A 6,049-nucleotide genomic window follows, 5' to 3' on the forward strand; every position below is an offset into this window, starting at 1 on the left:
ATGAACTGTGCTGAAAATAGTGTGAATCTATGGCTTTAGTCCATGGAGATTTCAGATGATGACTCGTGACATCCTGCAATATAATTATATAACATCTCATCAAATAAAGCATATTATATTACTAAGAGTATATAAGCCATGTACAACTAGTTTAGAATTTATGCTGTTTATTTTCACCGAAGTCGGAAAATTTGGTTTCTTTTAGAGAAGGCGAAATTAGGATGGATAATTACTTTAGAGAAGGGGAAAGTAGGATCGATAGATCAAGCTTCCTTGCCTCCAAAACATGCGCCTTGGATCCACGATCACATTTTTCTCAAATAGTCTTTTTTATAGAAAGTTGACGAATGATCGTAAAATTATCCGACAATGTACTCCCATATGAATGATGTGACAATACCGGTTGGAAACAAATGTAATATAAAGAAACTTGAGAGGTACCAACTGACGAAAGTAAGGCTTTTGCTAAAGCGGAGTAACAGTTTTCCAAGTAATATTGTTTCTTATTTCTTATATGCATAGGTTATCTGCCAAATTAGAACCTAAGAGCCTGCAAAATTGCGCATATATACCATAATCCGCTATGCTGTGGGATTTAGGAATACTAATTGTTTTTTTTGTCTTGTACCATTTTACAGTGTCCTTCTGCTAATTCATTCTACATGTGAATAAAACTCACGATTTTGTATTATGCAATTCTATTACACTCAAGTTGGCATTTTGCATATGATATAATTATTCCTTATAATACCTATTAGTTCCCTGATACTTTTTCTTGTCCAAAATTTTGAATTGTGAAAATAATAATAAGTCTTAATCATGTTGCTACCAACATTTTACAAGATATAAAACTCTACAGGTATGGAAATAACTGTGAAGCAAATATGTATAATTGGATAGTCATGTTAACCTCTAGTTGTTCTGATATGACTGTAATGTATTACCGTCTTCAAATCTATTCTGGGTGTGTGAATTCCAATGGTTAGTGCAAAGGATAGCTAATACAACAGATCTAAGGCTGATATGCTTCTACTTGGGCATCTACCGTAAAGAAAACCATTACCACAAAGGAGGACATCTCTAATAGTCCGACTACCAACCATCTTGGGAGGTACACAGACTTGAGCATTTTGAGCGTTTCCTATTTGAGTGACAGGGGATCCCTTCCATGATTAACTGGTTTTGCTTAAATCCAGACACCTAAATCATATATAGGGTTGCAGTCAAAATTGGCACACCACCATCTAAAAACATAATCCATCGTAGCAGGACAAGTTTACATTTAAGAATAACTGTTTGTACCCATAAGGAAAATTATACTCACACTAGATGCCTCTAAAGTTACAAATCTCCTCACAGTTAAAAATCTGAAACCTTACTGATTTTTATGATTAAACAAGTTCATGAACATACTTATTTTAAATACTTTCACCTCCCACTTTACCTTAGGCATGGACTCGAGCTGCACGCTGCCCTTGTTGGAATATGGTGTAAGGTGTTTATAGTATGTTCCATTTTGTAGTATGATTTGAGGTAGCTATGTTGCTCCATTTTGGGGAAGGAGCTACAATGCTAAAAGTATCAATGGAATAAATCAAAATATAAAGAATAATTCAGAACTTCCCCATTAGACACAACTCTGCAATTTGATCAGATCCTACAACTTCTTTTGACATTAAATATCCTTGAACACTAGTTTCATGTCGAGCAATTGCTGCATTTATCTCTTGAAGAATCCCATATCTTAAATCGGCAACTCTTGCCAGATCCATCCTGTGCTCTGCCTCCTCGATAGTATACAGCAATTCTTCAAGCTTCTGCTTCAGCCATGGAATTCCATCCACTCTCTCTTTTTCTTTCTGGTATTTCATTTTAAGAGGGTGCAACTTATCTCTCAAATCATTAAGCTCATTTTGAACCTGTAAAATTCGAAAAATAAGAGCATTAAGATATTCTACAGAAAACCTCATGAATACCATAGTAATATTTTCTTTGTGTGTATATACAATGCTCATGCAAGATAGAGAAATAAGATTTTTAAAAGAAAGGTAGATATCCTAACCTCCACCTTGCTTGCTTGCTTGCTCGCTCTTTCTCCTTTTCAAGAGCGCGGAGCTCAGTTTCTAGTTGAACATTTTTTCCTTCCAAGTGCTTCAATTTCTTCAGGTTAACTATCCAATTGTACTCTCAGATTTGCACAAGCCTCAACAATCAGATTAATTGCTTTGTCAGAAAGATGTTGGTCTGCTGGAGTCCAAACAAGCAAAGAATAACTAATAAATTTCACAAAGCCCACAAAATGCCCGCATTTTGTAACTTCATCAGAATTCACTATTCATGATAATGCTAATGATGAAGTATGATCTAAAACATTCGTTGATGGTTATTTACACAATCATTCCCAAAAATATTTTATCTTCATCAAACTTCTTATAATTTAAAATCAAACAAATAATTCTACGCAGTCATTTGATAAAAATTCAGAAACTTTATCCATCAATGATCAAATCTCCTATCTTAAGAGCTGTCACACAATACCATGTTTTTCTATTACCGCTTAATCATATGAATATCCATTTGAAGAACATACCAATTATATAACGACTGGATAACTGGGCCGCAACCACTAATGCTCTGTCCATGATCCTCACACCATGGGGACCTTAATATTTTTCTTTCAGACCACGCAAAATGCTGATTGTGTCAGAGACACTTGATTTAGCCACATACAGCTACCAAAACAGTTAAGCTAAGCTACTCACAAGGTGATCTATGATCCTACAGTGATGCGGACCAGAAAATAAAATGCACCGATATATTAAATCAATGACCAACTTTCTGGAATCAGCGCATTGGATGATTGTGAGCCCTTCCCTCCCAATTCTTGCTGATCTCCATTTACTTGATAAGCTTATCATCCTTTGTTTTATCCCATTTTCCAATTCATCCTATTTTTTAAATGACTTCATTTTGCATCACCAATAACCTCTGCAGGAACATTGTCCTTGCTTAAAATGATGGAAACGGTTTGCATCTCTTACAATAATTTCTCTTGTCATAATTTTAGAGATACATTTTGTTACAGTGTGACAATCAGTACATACTCGAAGATTCTTGACAACTCGAATGGTTGTTTCAGGAGGTGTATTTAGCAAACCAAATGTAATTGCCAACTTTTCACTATGATAATAGAGAAAATTTTCTTTTTCCTCAACTTCCACATCATTAAGTGAAAGTCTTGAGTCTGGATGATACCCCGCCGCCTTCATCTCCCAAGTCAATTTCTCCAACATTTTATAGATCTTTTCTGTCTGTGGATGCGATCTGTCTCCTGCACAAAAAGCATGTACCGTCTTATTGACTTCAATCCAACTACATCCGGGGATCTTTTTAATTCCTCTCTCTTTCATCAATCTCCTTACAATTTGGGCTTCACCCCATCTGCCCACTTCAGCATACATGTTTGAGAGTAAAACATAAGTTGCAGCATTTTGGGGATCAAAATCAAAAAGCAGTGTTGCTGTGAATACTCCTAATCCCATATTCTTATGTGATCTACAGGCACCGAGAAAACACGTCCACACAACCACCTCAGGTTTAGCAGGCATCTTAATGATAAAGTTTAACGTCTCCTCAAGATAGCCAGCACGGGCAAGAAGGTCAACCATGCACACATAATGATCAACTGTAGGCGTAATGCCATTCAAACTCATGCAATTGAAGTATGTACAGCCCTCATCCACCAAACCTGCATGACTGCATGCAAATAGAACACAAGCAAAGCTTACAATATCAGGAGATGTTCCAGAATTCTTCATTAATTCAAAAAAATTGAGAGCATTCTTGTAAAATCCATTTTGTGCATATCCTGAAATCATGGCATTCCATGAAATCTCATTTTTTTGCGGCATTTTGTCAAACAGTCCACGTGCCTTGTCTATCTGTCCACATTTTGCATACATGTCTACCAGGGCACTTGCAACTACTACATCTGAAAAGAATCCTTCTTCGTTTATGCTTTGATGGATGTCCATACCCCGTTCCAAAGCTCCTATTTTGGCACAGGCTGGAAGGATGCCAGAAAAAGTTGTGGCATTTGGCTTGACACCTGCACATTGCATTTGCTTGAAAATTTCTAAAGCCTTTTCGACAAGTCCATTTTGCGCGTATCCTACAATCATTGCAGTCCATGAGATCACATTTCTCTGAGGCATTTCGTCAAACAGTTCACATGCCTTATGCATGCTTCCACATTTTGCATACATATCAACCAAAGCGTTTCCAAGTATAATATTTGAATAAAATCCACTGTCGATGATGATCTGATGAACGGCTGCACCCAGTTCTAAAGCTCCAAATTGAGCGCAGGCAGGGAGGATGCTGGCAAAGGTTGAGGAGTCTGGCTTTACACCTGCCACTTTCATTTGTTTGAAAGTCTGTAAAGCCTTTTCACCTAACCCATTTTGAACATATCCTGCAATCATGGAAGTCCATGAGATAACATCTTTTCGAGACATTCTGCCGAATAACTCAAGTGCCTTGTCTATGCTTCCACATTTTGCATACATGTATGCAAGGGCACTTCCAACTACAGCATCTGACAAAAAGCCCCCTTCCATTATGCATTTATGGATGTTCATACCAAGTTCCAAAGCTCCCAGTTTGGCACAGGCTGGCAAGATGCTGACAAAGGTAGTGGAATTCGGCTTTACACCTGCCGACTGCATTTGCTTGAAAACATCTAAAGCCTCTTCAACAAATCCATTATGTGCATATCCCGCAATCATTGCAGTCCATGAAACAACATCTCTTTGAGGCATTTTGTCGAACAATTCACGTGCCTCGTCTGTATTTCCACATTTTGCAAGCACGTCTACAAGGGCTGTTGCAACTATAACATTTGACAAAATTCCTGTATCCCTTATGCTTTGATGGATGGCAATAGCATCTTCCAAAGCTCCTATTTTGGCACAGGCAGGGAGTACGCTGGCAAAGGTGAAGTGATTAGGTTGGAGTCCGGTTCGTTGCATTTGATGAAACAGTTTGACTGCCTCGTGAGGAAACCCATGTCTTCGGTATGCTGCAATGATAGTATTCCATGACATGCTGTCTCGTTCACCCATTTCGTCAAACACTTTTCGAGCATTTACCAAACTCCCACACTTGGCATACATGTTAATAAGCTTACTCTGAAAAGTTGTGCATCTAGCAAATGCAAATCGCCTGAGAACAATGAAAGAGTGGAGATTTTTACCATAAGTAAGCGCATTGTTGAGAGTGCAGGTGTGTAATAATTGAAGATATGTGGAAGAGTCTCCGGGGGGACTGTGACTAGCAAGTAGAATGTGCAGCGCCTCCTTCAACAGACCCTCTTTACATAATGCTCTTAGATTTAACTGATTAGAGGATGGCGGTGTCATTTTATGATTCTCCATTCAATGACATTTCCATGGGACGTCGGGGTCCATTTTCAGTTCACTAAACTAATTCCAGGTTCAAAATGTTTCTTGTATTTTCACTTTCTCCACCACGGACATGGTTACGTCATGAAGAAAATATTGCATTCAAGACCATTCGTTGTCTTGCAACATCTATTTTGCAAGACAAATTGAACCGGCACCTTCCATTGATACCCTGTAATATAATGATAATGGAGAATATCTCATCATTTCTAAACTAAAAATGTTAAGTCAAAGTTGACTTTTTTTCAGACTTAATTTTTCTATAATTGTATGATGTTTAAGGGTGGCCCACTTCAACACCAAGACCATGGCCAAAGCTTCACAATATTTATAATCTTTCTATATATGATCAATCTCACTATACAAGTCAAGTGGAAACATAATCAACATCCAGATTGGTTGTAGTTCAACCATGTCTATCTTTGTTATCCTCTCAAGACAAATATTTTCAACTATTTTATCCCCATTTCCCTTTGGGTTTTCTTCTTAGTCTCCTTGTTTTGTTGGATTCTTGTTATTTTTATAAAAAAAATTAGGTGTTGTGTAGATTTTATTGGTTGTTTTGGTTTTATCATACTTTTTTCATT

At 37.4% G+C, this 6,049-nt stretch overlaps 1 pseudogene across 3 annotated transcripts; it reads right to left on the bottom strand.

Annotated features, from left to right (window-relative positions):
- Nucleotides 1-1,359: 1,359 nt before the first annotated feature.
- On the bottom strand, nt 1,360-5,614 carry LOC149568216 (pentatricopeptide repeat-containing protein At1g15510, chloroplastic pseudogene; annotated as a pseudogene). Of its 3 annotated transcripts, none has more exons than XR_016362526.1 (3): nt 2,591-5,614; nt 2,063-2,244; nt 1,360-1,919 (listed from the first exon to the last, which is right to left on the bottom strand). The product of XR_016362526.1 is annotated as a pentatricopeptide repeat-containing protein At1g15510, chloroplastic pseudogene, transcript variant X3 (transcript). The 3 variants fall into 3 exon arrangements; XR_016362524.1 differs by having other exon boundaries at nt 2,063-2,247; nt 2,591-5,582; XR_016362525.1 differs by having other exon boundaries at nt 1,603-1,919; nt 2,063-2,203; nt 2,591-5,582.
- Between the last annotated feature and the right edge of the window lie 435 nt (nt 5,615-6,049).

Source organism: Cupressus sempervirens, chromosome 3, assembly GCF_028749045.1.
Source record: "Cupressus sempervirens isolate cs-2001-9-10 chromosome 3, ASM2874904v1, whole genome shotgun sequence".
NCBI lineage: Eukaryota > Viridiplantae > Streptophyta > Pinopsida > Cupressales > Cupressaceae > Cupressus > Cupressus sempervirens.